Consider the following 15,347-nt stretch of genomic DNA (forward strand, 5'->3'; position numbering starts at 1 on the left):
ACTGAGGAATTTGTAAAACTGGAACAATACAGAAATAATGCCATTGTAAGTTGATAATACTAACACAGACACTCGTAAAGTGTTAGTATATTCTCGAACGCTAACAACGCTAGCTTGATGACATTACGATAGCACGGACAAATATGCATGAAAACACGGTTTAGTAAGTGTTAACAGTTTTAGTTATATTATAAAACTTACAAACGTTGTTTGGAGTGATGAATGAAGAATCCGTACAATTATGGACAGCTAGAAGACGGAATAGCACTTTTAATTGCAGTTGAAAGCTCTAAACGGAAAGGCACTGCAGCACTGCCGCACCTGAAGTGAGCGAACTCGTCCAAAAGATGGCGCCATAGCACAAAAATAACACACCTTATCGTGTCTTTGCTTGTTTTTTTTTTTACTATTTGCATTATTTCTGTCCGTGAAGAAAAATCCATTAATCAGCTGTATCGTCTTTTTAAGCCACAGGGTTCAAAGCATAGGAAAAAAGTAGCCGCTTAGTCCGGAATTTACAATATATACTGTAGGTCGTTACACTTTTCTGTCCCTCATTCGGTGTGTTGCATGTGAGAACTTGGTACGCCGCTATACTGTACAGAATAGAAAAGTGCAGCAATTGGACTATGTACCACAGAGAGGATGCTGCGTGTGTGTGTTTGTGCGTGTGCGTGTGTGTGTGTATATACATCTGTTTTCTCTAATCGGGCCTGCAGCAGCGTTTGTAATTCCAGCCACAGGGCTCTGTTTCCTCCCCTTGGAACAACAAAGGGGCCTCATTTCATTACGAAGAGAGGAGCGGGTTAGCTGGACACACACACTTTGATGTTTGCTAAATTCACACTGTGAAAAGATGGAGAGACAACATGAGCCGGGGGGTAACAGCAGATGTTTAAAGTAGGGCTCCTACGATTAATTGGTTACTTTGATAAGAAAATAGCTTCAGTTTATATTTATATGTATTGAGTGTACATGATAAAAAATGTAAAAAAACAGACTGTATGGAGTTCCCAAAACTTTAAAGTACGTGGATGCATGGCCGCTGCAATAGAGCTCTGCACATGAGAGCGGTGGTGTGTTGGTACAAGAAAAATCATTATTTCATTATTTTTCTTAAAACGTGCATTGAGGCTATAAAATGTGTTTAAATGCAATTAATCGAGCAAACTAATAAAGATTACTTGATTACGAAAATAATCGATAGCTTCAGCCCTAGTTTATATGTGTATGTAGGTTAGGAATTGCTGAACATATGAATTGCAAAATTTCTGTACAAAAAGTTTTAAAAAAAATAGGACAACATGCTGTAACTGTAAGTCACTTACAGGTTGTGGTCAAAATGCCTTGGAATACATACATGTATTACAGATAGCCATAACATTTGATCATCATTAGACAGATGGTCAATTAGTCGCCAAATCCGGCCTATGTCCCTCCAGAGACATTTTGCTTGATGGCGGCCATCTTTTTCAACCAGTCTTTCTCAAATTTGACATACATGTGTTCGTTTGTCCCTTTAAGGCAGTGCTTCCTCATTCTCCGTTGCGAATATAATAGTATCTTTGGTCTATAAAAGTGTTATAAATACACCTCTGCATAACATTGTATCCCTATTAATATTAAAAAAAGAAATATAAATCAAAGTGCTTTACATTTAAAAACATATAAAATACAAATAATGCCCCCCCCCCCCCCCCGCAACACCCATTTCCCTTCACGATACACATACACACAAAATAAGTCATAATTTTATTAGTTTTAGTCCGTAATCGAAAAAGATTTCAAGTGCACCAATTTGCCCGAAATTTAAATAGGAATTACCCTTACTTAAACTATAAAGTATTTCGACCAACTTGAACCATTTGATACTGAAAAATACAACTAAATAACTCAATCAATAATTCAAATTGATCAGCAGCATTAACTCAGGAGCACAACATATCAAATACTTTAATTTACAAATCAAAAATTAATTCAAACAATTTGTGCTGATTTTTTTTAAAGATTAAAAAGAGAAATTCAGGATTAATGGCTGCAATGAGCACATTTTGCAGTGCACAACTTTTAGATGTTGGGTTCGAAACGCGATACTGATAAATGATACTAAGAAGGACTGCGTTAAAGAGGAATTGCACTTTTTTTGGAATTTTGCCTATTTTTCCTAATCATTATGAAAGACAGCCCTTTGAGACATTTGTGATTTAGGGCTGTATAAATAAACATTGATTGATTGATTGACATGACGATGGATGTTTTTTTTATGCATTCCATAGCCTATAGGAGCCGTTCAATTCGGCCTATAGAGCCCTTAAACATCCAAACCCCTCCATTACGGTTTTATATACATCATTTAAGTATATATGTAATGTTGGAATGGGCACATTTATAATAACATTTAATATTTACGTATTGTGATCATTTTAAGCATACGCGGCGCATTAATTTAAAAAACGCATCGCCATGATTGCTTTTTTTTTCTTCATTGCTGATTACTGCTCACTGTAGACTTTATGAGAGCCATCAAACATAATAAATCATACATCACTTACAGTATAAGGTCTGCTGTCATTAGAATGCCAACTGCTGAGTTGTTCATATGTTCCCACTTAGATGAAGAATGTCTCATAATCCTTGGGGAGAAATGTGAGAAGGTCAGGTCTGTTTGACCAAATGGAGTCAAACTTTGGGGGTTTAATAACAGCAACGCCATGTGGTGTATTTGTCAGAAAGTAATAGCATAGTAACACAGTAGGGGTGCACATTTTGACAAAGGTTCACCCTTTTGTTTGCAGCGGTTAAGGAATTAAGTTTCATGCAGTCGCTGAATATTGGAAAATCTCTGACATTAAAGAAACAAAAACCTGAAGAAATGTTTTTTTGGCGCATTAAACATACTTAAAAATCCAAGAAACGAAAGGCAAAACAACATCAAATAGTAAAATAATAATGACAGGTATTAAATACGCTCAGTGTGTTTTCGTGTAGATTGTTTGTGTATGTTTAAAGAGACCTTCTATTCATGTTTTGCATTTAACAATAGATAGCAAATCAAATGACATGTTTCTTTTTCTTTATATCAAAACCAGCTTTATTCACAGTTCAACCGCAAATGTACTCACCCAACAGCATTGGCTGAAGCATTACTTGTGTGAATCAAGGTTGTTGACAGATGGTCTCAGAAGCCGACATGCAACGCAGTGTTGACATGTTCTCCAGGGCCTGCACAAACTTTGGTCTTACGATCAGCACGAAAAGGACTAAAGTCCTTCATCAGCCCGCGCCTGGAAAGCCTTACGTTGAGCCCAACATCACTGTCAACGGCCAGAGATTCAACACAGTGAACCGCTTCACTTACCTTGGCAGCACACTGTCTCAGAATGTCACCATCGATGACGAAAGTGAACACCCGCATAGCCAGAGCGAGCTCCACTTTCGGCAGACTGTATCCAAATGTCTGGAACAGAAGAGGCATCACCACCCAGACCAAACTGGAAGTGTACGGGGCAGTGGTGCTCCCTACGCTGCTCAATGCATGCAAGACATAGACTGTGTACCAAAGGCATGCCAGGAAGCTAAATCGCTTCCACACAACAAGTCTCAGGAAGATCCCCCAGGGCAAAGTCCCAGATACAGAAGTTCTGAATAAAGCAGGTCTCTCTAGCATCTTCACCATCCTGATGCAGTCCCAGCTTTGCTGGGCACGTCACGTAGCCCGTATGCAAGACAAGAGGCGTCCCAAAAGACTTTTCTACGGCGAGCTGCAGCATGGCCAGCGGTCCCGGGGTGGGCAGAAGAAACGCTTCAAAGATACACTCAAAGCCTCACTGAAAGCGTTTGCCACCAGACACGTGGGAACAATCCGCAATGGATCGAGCCACTTGGCGCTCTTCCATCCACAAAGGCCGCAAGTTGTGCGAAGCAAACAGGACCACCGCCGCAGAAAAGAAAAGGCAAGCCCGAAAAGCCCGTGCCATCAACCCTCCTGGAAACGTCCCACTTGTCCCATGTCCCTTTTGTACCCGAACCTTCCGTGCCAGGATCGGCCTCGTCACCCATCTGCGGCACGCACAGACAGAGCCAGTCCCAGAAACCCTACGATGACTAGAGTGGTCCTCGTCGACCCGACGGACGAACAAAGATATTAAATAGAATGTAATGTAATGACGGGCGCCAAAAAATTGGAAGAACGGTTTTACCTCATAAAAAGGCGGGACACAATAAAACATGATGTTACTTGTCGTTTTGCTGCGCCGTGTTGACTCATGGTGTAAAAAAAGAAACAGCCTGCACATACAGTATGGCGACCTGATCCTGGTATATTGATACTATTTATACTGCTAATATTTTATGGCATACTTTACTTGTAGTAGAGTGTGTTTTTTTTTTTTTGCCTTTCTGGAAATTAAGTAATTACAGCGCTGATCAGACACTCCCTTAACATTCCTAACACAACTCTCCTCTTCTTATTGCAAAACAACTCTGCACTCATGAACCTACAGTGACACGATGCTAATCACACTCACACACTATGGATGACACACAATTTAAAAGGGGGACTTGTGCAATCTCTTTGAGTAGGGTCAGCGCAGGTCAAACGCAAAGATTGTTGGTCAGTAAGTCGTTAGAAGTTTCAATGGCGGGGGGGGGGGGTTGTTGACGAGTAACAAATACACCGTCGCGCCCCCTACCTTCTTGCGCCACCACCTGCTTTGTTTCAGCCTTTATCTGGCCCGGCTTGTCACCTCCCACGGATGTCTCAGCTTCCACGTGTGCGCTCCTGTCTGTCACCAACCTCCTTCACATTCCACTCTGCCTCGCTCTCCACGTTCCTAAAGGCCACCATGGCCCACGGTATGCCACAGAAAGTACTTAGACTTAGACCAACTTTATTGATCCACAAGGGAAATTGTTCCCCACAGTAGCTCAGTTTCAAAGGATGGAAAGGGTAAGGCTTGAAAGGATGATGCAGGTATTAAGTAGACAAAAAATTTTACCATAGCAGCAATATAAAATATAACATATATGCAATATTTACATTTTATATATACAGTATATAATATATACTGTGTGTGTGTATATATATATATATATATATATATATATATATATATATATATAATATAGTATATAATACAAACGTATATACTGACATATTATATTATTATATTGGTATATACAGTATTGTATACTGTATACTATACTATATACAGCACATGCTAATGTACTTATTGTTCTTTATATTATTAACAGAACCTTTTTTGCTATGAGGTAGTAGAAGCATGTCATGATAGTAATCAAAAGGAAATACAAATCATTCAATTCCTGAGTCAAACTGTGGCTATCATCTCATTAAAAAGTACACACAGGCGTACAAGTGTAAAAATAATTTCAACACTGTAACAGTAAAACTATTAGAACCAGGATTTTCTAAAGTGCGCCATAAGCGTGTCGTAAACCAGGGGTACCTTTTTAACCTCAGGGCCCAACTTTTTCACTACAACACTCAAATATTAACACTTAATTAGTCATTTTACTGTTTATTTTAATCATATTCAATCATTATATCTAACCTAGTTAGATATAAGTATTGAATACAATATTTTATTGAATAATGGCACTGGGTTCCTGGTTAGATTCCAGGTTCCACCATCCTAGTCACAGCCGTTGTGACCTTGGTCAAGACACTTCACCCACCTTGCTCCCAGCGGTGTATGAACATGAATGAATGTTTGGCAATGGTCGGAGGGGCCGTAGGCGCAAATTGGCAGCAATGCTTCCGTCAGTCTACCCCAGGGCAGCTGTGGCTACAAATGTAGCTTACCACCACGATGTGTGAATCTGGATTGAATACATGTTCCCTGTGAAGCGCTTTAAGTGTCTAGAAAAGCGCTATATAAATCTAATCCAGTGGTACTAAAACTTTTTTCACCAAGTACCACCTCAGAAAAAACTTGGCTCTCCAACTACATCCATAATGACCATCATCAAAATACAGTAGCGTAGTAGGCCTAAGTATTTGTTTAAATTGTATTGAATATTTTTAGCCACTGTAACATTACACACAGTTTGAATATAGGAAATTAAAACACTGTACTTCAATCAAGTAATTGTTTGGCGTACCACTAGATAGAGCCCGCGTACCACTAGTGGTACACGTACCACTATTTGAAACTAATCCATCATTATTATTTTTATTCTAGTTTTAACAGGATAAACCTTGCCAAATGATATGTGCTAATCATAAAAATTATTATCAAGGCTTTGTTCAGGTTAATTACAAAAATAAATACGAATCAAATATACTGGAAACAAGGGGAATCATAAAAACTGTTGAAAAATACATTTACATATAATTACATAGTGCTTAAGTAAATAAAACATTTCTAAATGAATAATAATTATGAATAATACATATTTTTCTTAAGTAAACTGTCAATAAAATTAAAGTGCAAATAAAAATACAGCTTTACTGATTATGTTTGTGCTTAAGAAACTTCTCTATGACTTTAGCTCCAGAATTCTTAAGTTAAAGTTAAATTACCAATGATTGTCACACACACACTAGGTGTGGTGACATTTGTCCTCTGCATTTAACCCATCCCCTTGTTCACCCCCTGGGGGATGAGGGGAGCAGTGGGCAACACCGGTGGCCGCGCCCGGGCATAATTTTTGGTGATACTGTCATGACTGCCGCAAGTGTTGGAAAAATGTATTACACTGGAGTACCGCTGCGGCCCATACGGACCAAAGCTGAGAAACAGATATTTTTGTTTGGCGTTCCAACTATGGTTAAGAAACGCTGTCCTAAACCATTACGCTTGCAGCTACATGTTTTTTTACGTTAGCAACGGCTTGCTACAATACAGCTAAAGTTTACACTTGTTTGAAAGCTTTGATGCTAGTCATTATATGCTTTCAGCTACATTGTTTTTACTTTAACATCTGACTTCTGTTAAAGTAGCATGCAAGTAAAAATGTGCCAATTGGATGCTATTTAATTCCCAAATGCCCATCCATCCATCCATTTTCTTCCGCTTTTACGAGGTCGGGTCGCGGGGGCAGCAGCCTAAGCAGAGAAGCCCAGACTTCCCTCTCCCCAGCCACTTCGTCCAGCTCCTCCAGGGGGATCCAGAGGCGTTCCCAAGCCAGCCGGGAGACATAGTCTTCCCAACGTCTCCTGGGTCTTCCCCTTGGCCTCCTGCCGGTCGTATGTGCCCCAAACACCTCGGGTGGCATCCTGAGCAGATGCCCGAACCACCTCATCTGGCTCCTCTCGATGTGGAGGAGCAGCGGCTTTACTCTGACCTCCTCCCGGATGACAGAGCTTCTCACCCTATCTCTAAGGGAGAGCCCCGCCACTCAGCGGAGGAAACTCATTTCGGCCGCTTGTACTCGTGATCTTGTCCTTTCGGTCATAACCCAAAGCTCATGACCATAGGTGAGGATGGGAACGTAGATCGACCGGTAAATTGAGAGCTTTGCCTTCCGGCTCAGCTCCTTCTTCACCACAACGGATCGATACAGCGTCCGTATTACTGAAGACGCCGCACCGATCCGCCTGTCGATCTCACGATCCACTGTTCCACCACTCGTGAGCAAGACTCCTAGGTACTTGAACTCCTCCACTACCCAAATGATTGTTGCTATTTATGTTAGCAGCTGCTTTCTGTGATCAAACTAAAGAAGAATTTTTCATTGTTTGATGTAGCATGAAAGTAAAAATGTGCCATTTGTTGTTATGCTTGTCTGACCAATTTGAAGCTAGTTAGCCAATGATTGTTGCTATTGACATCAAGATCCACTTTCTGTGATCAAAATATTTGTTCATGCTTTGATGTAGCATGAAAGCAAAATTGTGCAGTTCGTTGGTACGCTTGTCCGGTCATTTTGATGCTCGTTATTAGCCTATGATTTTTGTTATTTACGTCTTTCTGTGATCATCAAACAAAAGCAACATTGTTAACGCTTTGAAGTAGCATTAAAAAGTACAAATGTGCCGCTCGTAGGTATGCTTGTCTGGTCATTTTGACGCTAGCTATTAGCCAAAATTTTAGAATAGAAAACTTTTTTGTCCACCAAGGTGGAAAATTGTCTTTGGCGCACCAACACAGGAGACAGACAGCACTAAAATACCAACTCTGTCGTATAATAAAACCATATAACAGACACAATAAGAACAAAGGTATAGTAAAAATGGGAATATTAGTAAAGATAAGTTAAGATCGAGAAAAGTATTAGTCAAAGATGAGAGAAGTTCAGGTCATACATGTGGATATGTTTTCAGCTACATGCTAATTCTGTGAGCATCCACTTGGTTCAGTATAAAGCAACTCAAGTAACACTCATCACGCTTTGAAGTAGTGGAAATGTAATGTGATTCATAGGGATGGATACCTAATTCGGTACTTTTAAAGGCACTGACCGAATTCCTTGGGTACTACCGGATATAGATTTACGTAAAGTCAAACAGTGTTTCGGTACCTTTGTTGCTTGTGACGTCTCATCCGGTTGCAGACTAAACACCGGCTCAAAAACTCGATGAGGAAACAATCACTGAAGCAGCACTCAAAGGGACCTCGGTCAAACTGCTCTTAGGTAATGTTGCAGTTTTCAATGCCAACAAAGCAAGTATGTGTGAAAGGAAACACCCCAATAAAGCGCCACTTTTCCAAAATATGCGAGCTTGATGGTAATTTACATTAGCTTTGCCAAAAGCTTGGGCGATATATCAATTTTAATGATATATTCAAGATTTTGGTTGCAGACGGTTTAAAAAATAAAAAATTAAAAAATATTCTCATTTTCCGGCCTACTTTTTAAAGTACCGTATTTTTCGGACTTTAAGTCGCAGTTTTTTTTCATAGTTTGGCCGGGGGTGCGACTTATACTCAGGAGCAACTTATGTGTGAAATTATTAACACATTACCGTAAAATATCAAATAATATTATTTAGCTCATTCACGTAAGAGACTAGACGTATAAGATTTCATGGGATTTAGCGATTAGGAGTGACAGATTGTTTGGTAAACGTATAGCATGTTCTATATGTTATAGTTATTTGAATGACTCTTACCATAATATGTTACGTTAACATACCAGGCACGTTCTCAGTTGGTTATTTATGCCTCATATAACGTACACTTATTCAGCCTGTTGTTCGCTATTCTTTATTTATTTTAAATTGCCTTTCAAATGTCTATTCTTGGTGTTGGCTTTTATCAAATCAATTTCCCCCAAAAATGTGACTTATACTAAAGTGCGACTTATAAAGGTTTTTTCCTTCTTTATTATGCATTTTCGGCCGGGGCGACTTATACTCCGAAAAATACGGTACCAACGATTGTCACACACACACTAGGTGTGGTGAAATTATTCTCTGCATTTGACCCATCACCCCTGATCACCCCCTGGAAGGTGAGGTGAGGGGAGCAGTGAGCAGCAGCGGTGGCCTTTTTGGTGATTAAACCCCCAATTCCAACCTCTGATGCTGAGTGCCAAGCAGGGAGGTAATGGGTCCCATTTTTATAGTCTTTGGTATGACTCGGCCGGGGTTTGAACTCACCACCTACCGATCTCAGGGCGGACATTCTAACCACTTGTCCCCAGGAGCTTCGGTGTCTTGAGCCGTCCCCCTTACTTCCTTAACGGCACACACAGCAAAACACGTTTGTTCCAAAGAAAAGAAAAGTGTTGTCAGTACTTTAAATTTGCGGCAACAGATGTGTAACAAATGACTGCACACGGCAAAATGTTTTTTAAAAAAAAGGCATCAGCACAACAAATATATTCCTGCATTTGAAACCGAAGAGTGCAATCTCTTTCCGAGGCGATCAAGACTGCAACAACAAACAAGCTCCCGCTAAAAATCAGCGTATTGTGGTGGAATCATTTACACCAGCAATGTACGATGATCAGAGTTCTGATGTAACGTGGCACGCTACTTTTGATGTGGTCTTATGTAAACATGTCCGTGTCAGAAGCACAGCAAGTTCAATGCAGGAAACATCATTTTACTAATGAAAGCAACAACCAGCACTAAACACAAAAATGAACTTGATAGCAAATTGAAGGAGGCAACATCACACACAGCAGACAACAAACACATGCACGCACACACACTACTACTAACTATGAGGGAACAAATCAACGATTGAAGCAATCCAAACAATACCCTGTTTGTGGACCAGAAGATATGACAGCCATGGAAGCACATTCAATCTCTTTATTAACCAGAAGTAACACAATCCAGTGAAAACATTCAACAAAGCTGCGGCAACTGCCAACAAACTGCCACTGCTAAGCTAACAAACACAATCGAGCTAACTCTGCTTTGTCTGGCGTCACTAAGCAACAGGCTCTGCCTTTTAAAGACACACACTCGCACCCACTTTCTGCTCAAATATAAAACGTTTTTCAACTGCATAAGCCAGATATTCGATTTCTTTGTTTTTTAAGTAAAACATGAATTACTTTCCTGAGTAATTCATTACATTTATGAAAGAGTAATTCCATTAGTAATTCAATCACTTTTTTTTAGCAAAGTGACAAGTAACTGTAATGCATACTTGCCAACCTTGAGACCTCCGATACCGGGAGGTGGGCGGTGGGGGTGTGTTCGGGGGTGGGGCGGGGGCGTGGTTAATAGGGGAGTATATTTACAGCTAGAATTCACCAACTCAAGTGTTTCCATCCATCCATCCATCCATCTTCTTCCGCTTATCTGAGGTCGGGTCGCGGGGGCAGCAGCCTAAGCAGGGAAACCCAGACTTCCCTCTCCCCCAGCCACTTCCCAGGCCAGCCGGGAGACATAGTCTTCCCAACGTGTCCTGGGTCTTCCCCGCGGCCTCCTACCGGTCGGACGTGCCCTAAACACCTCCCTAGGGAGGCGTTCGGGTGGCATCCTGACCAGATGCCCGAACCACCTCATCTGGCTCCTCTCGATGTGGAGGAGCAGCGGCTTTACTTTGAGCTCCCCCCGGATGGCAGAGCTTCTCACCCTATCTCTAAGGGAGAACCCCGCCACCCGGCGGAGGAAACTCATTTCGGCCGCTTGTACCCGTGATCTTGTCCTTTCGGTCATAACCCAAAGCTCATGACCATAGGTCATAGTATTTCATATATATATGTATATATATATATATATATATATATATATATATATATATATGAAATACTTGACTTTCAGTGAATTCTAGCTATATATATTTATTTTATTATACATATAAATAAAGCAAATACTTGAATTTCAGTGTTCCGGGGGCTATCCAGTAGATGGCAGTAGTGTCCTGTTTAACTTCTCCTCCGTTCATGACTCGGCCACCGTGTTCAATGGAGAAGTCTGTTCTACTAAATGTACAGGCAACATACATACCCCTTCCCCTTTGAACTGTCCTGGATGAACTGAAATTCTTGTTTCCATTCGTTTTGGAACTTGCAAGCGTATTTCTTCATCTTGCTCGTCGACGGCGTCGCCATGTCTGTAACTTCCTCGTTCTTCTCCTTCGTCTCCTTGTTGTGTGCGCAGTTGTGCACTCTACTCTCTAAAAGCCCTAGATGTTATGACGTCATTGGTCAGGCAAGCTGTTTATATTGTGGGAAAGCGGACGTGAGAACAGGCTGTCCCCGTCCGCATTGAGCTGGACGGGGCGTGGCCTCCAGCTCCGGCTGAATACCGGGAGTTTGTCGGGAGAAAATTTCTGACGGGAGGTTATCGGGTGAGGCGCTGAATACCGGAGTCTCCCGCTAAAAACGGGAGAGTTGGCAAATATGCTGTAATGAAGTATTTGTTTTCCTAACACTGATGATGATACCATGTATGATAAAAATAGAGCACAGTGGAGAATGACGACTAAAGCCATCGTCACACTGCCAAGACTATAGTCTTCTCAATGTTTTACTTGATTATTTATTTGCATACAAAGTATAATACTACATTTTTATTTACAGATGTATTTTAATCAAGACAGTTTTAAGTTTTCACTTTATGAAACTCAATGTTGGAGATAATATTTTGCATGCAATGTACAGTGCTACATTTTCGTATATTTCATTTAAGACAGAAGTATTGCTTCCCAGAGGAAGTTTTGAATTTAGTTCTCGGAAAATTATTCTTTAAAAAGCACCGTTTAAATCTGGTCTGAAAAGAACAACACCATTATACAAATTAGAATTTTGCTAAGAGTAAGATGCAGTGTCCTTTCAAATTAGTAGTTTTTGGTCAAATGAAAGAAAATTTGCTTTGAATGATCTGCCATTTGTATTCAATGGGTTCTTTAAAAACTAGGGAACAATCGTGAATCAAATTTTTTCTGAAAAAATCAGATATTTTATTTTTAGGCCATACCGCCCAGGCCTACTTTGCCATATTCATGTTACAATTAATATTATTAGCATCTTTACATGGCGATTTCAACACCTCCACATTTAGCAATGACAACTACAACTAAAATGTTCGCTCAAATCAAACAGCTGGTGTGTAATAGATACATTACTTATAGTATAAAGACTTAATAGGCTCAACATAAAACTAGTCTGGCACATTCAACTTCATGGCAAAAACTACTTCCTAGCGAGGCAACACACCGTAGTTGAAATGCAACTGCCATCTAATGTCTTGGAATTGCAACTGCATGCAAAATCTGCTATATAATACTTACAAATGATACTCAGAAATGTTATAAGAAAACAATATATAACTGGTCAGGTCATTTTTAAATGTTACATTAAAAAATATATTTCATTTTAAAACAATTAACATTAACGCACCCAAAAGTACCATAAATTGGTATTGCAGTGGTCCCCAACTATCGGTCCGTGACGCAATTGCTACCGCAGAAAAACATTAAATAATTTATAAACGACTAGGGACAAACGGTAGAAATGGATGGATGGATGCATTTTCTCTAACTTAACTTTCGCCTGTCCCACTAGACCAGGAGTCGGCAACCTTTACCACTCAAAGAGCCATTTTGTCAAGTTTCACAAATTAAAGAAAATAATGGGAGCCACAAAAAAAAAAAGTTTAATTTAAAATGAAAAACACCGCATACAAAGCTTAAATGCTTTGTGCTATGTTAACCAGGGGTCTCAGACACACGCACCGGCACACACTTTAATGTGGAAATTTGATGTTAGTGCGGCCCGCGAGTTTTGAATGAATGGCGTCATACTTGCCAACCCTCTCATTGGCGTGATGGCACTGCTTTTGGCGCCCTCTACAGCCTGCCCAAACAGTGTACTTGCTCGACCACATGTAGAATGCAGATTCAGCTTGCTCACATAAGTGACAGCAAGGCGTACTAGGTCAGCAGCTACACATCTTACACTGACGGTAGCCTTATAAAACAACTTTAACACTGTTACGTTACAAATATGCGCCACACTTTGAACCCACACCAAAAAAGAATGACAAACACATTTCTGGAGAACATCTGCACTGTAACACAACATAAACACAACACAACCAATACCCAGAATCCCATGCAGCCCTAACTCTTCCGCTCAACCAACGCACGGAGGGGGGGGTTGATGTGTGGGGGGATTTGGTGGTAGCGGGGGTGTATAATCTAGACCGGAAGAGTTAGGGCTGCATGGGATTCTGGGTATTGGTTGTGTTGTGTTTATGTTGTGTTACGGTGGGATGTTCTCCAGAAATGTGTTTTTCATTCTTTTTTGGTGTGGGTTCACAGTGTGGCGCATATTTGTAACGTAACAGAGTTAAAGTTGTTTGATACGGCTACCGTCAGTGTAAGCTGTGTGGCTGATGACTAAGTATGCTTTGCTGTCTCCTATGTGTCAAGTAAAAGCTACATACAACATGTGGCTGGGCTGGCACGCTGTTAGAGAACAATTACTACAGTGCAATTAGAGCACTCCCTTAATTTAGTAATTAGAGTGAAAATAGGATTATATTTTCCCTGGGAGTTATCTAGGAGAGGCACTGAGATCCATAAGTCTCCTGGGAAAATCGGGGGGCTCGGCAAGTATGCAGCTGAGCCGCATCAGAGTGGTCAAAGAGCCGCATGCGGCTCCGGAGCCGCGGGTTGCCGACCCCTGCACTAGACACACCAATAAGGTTGTTTATAGATGTACAATAAAACTCCTCATAGGAAGTTGCCATTTGTTATATTTGTTATAACTTTGTGACATGATACAATGCACATTAATGCACATATAAAATATAAATGTGACAGATTGTAGCCAAAGGCTGATTTCCATCTGCATCTCATTGCAAAGAGACAAGCCCAGTGGTCCCACTAATTCAGCCTTATAGTGAGTTGAATTTTTCAAGCACTTATTTTTGCTGCATTTATCTGGCACAAGTGGAAAGCCGGTCCCTGAAAATAATGCCTACATTAAACCGGTCCGTGGTGCAAAATAGGTTGAGGACCTTGTATCGATTCAAAAGTGAATGGTACCCATTCCTGGAGATGTGTAATATATCTGCTGCAATCACTACAGTCAACATGTTATGACAACATCAGTTCAAACCAAGCCTTGTTACCTCAGCCAGGGAAGTCCCCATCGCAACCAGAAACACATTGAATACAATTTTGCTGCGTAGCCTGTTTCTTTTTTTTTATAGATTTTCTCTTATATTGTGCAAATTGCACGAGTCTTGACAAAAGAAGTAGAAGTAGGTATATTTGAAAGTCTATGCTGTAGTTTGCTCCAAATCAGGGTTGATGTCTACCTTATCAGACATATTTGCTTGATTGCATGCTATTTGCATTAGATTTTGCATTTCAAACTTGATGTGTGACCAAAGGGGACAGCTGAGAATGAAGGGAAGTTCCTCCCATCACTTGACATGTAGACATGGAAGCGCCATTCCCGCCCTTCTGATTAGTCGTGTTGCTGATGACTCAATCATACACACCAAAGGTACTTTTCCACGGCATCATTTCTTTCATGAAAAGGCTTGTTATGTCTTGCTGCCGCCTGAGGTTTACACACCTGTCCTGCAGTCTTATTGCAGGCCCCAGGTTGTTTAGACAGGTGCGCGGACTGTACATTTAACACAAGCCGCTCCCTTTGTGCTGGCAAGCTTACAGCAGCCCAGACACACTCCAACAAAGACTTGCGTAATGTTCTTCAAGTGAGTGTCGTCATCAATCATTTTTTATAAGCCCACACAACCAGAAAGTCAAGTTTTGAACCCTACAGACCCCATTTCACTAACACACACTTCACATCGGAGGGGTTTGTCTTTTGGTGTGTTTGTTTTTGGGGCGGTTTGTGCGCCCATGATGTTTGTGGTTAGTGTGGGAGCGCCACACAGCTTTTCATTTGTGCTCGTTCATTTTGCAAACCAGCAGGTAGCTCTTCTCTAAACCTTTGACCTT

This window comes from Entelurus aequoreus, linkage group LG11 (genome assembly GCF_033978785.1).
Source record: "Entelurus aequoreus isolate RoL-2023_Sb linkage group LG11, RoL_Eaeq_v1.1, whole genome shotgun sequence".
NCBI lineage: Eukaryota > Metazoa > Chordata > Actinopteri > Syngnathiformes > Syngnathidae > Entelurus > Entelurus aequoreus.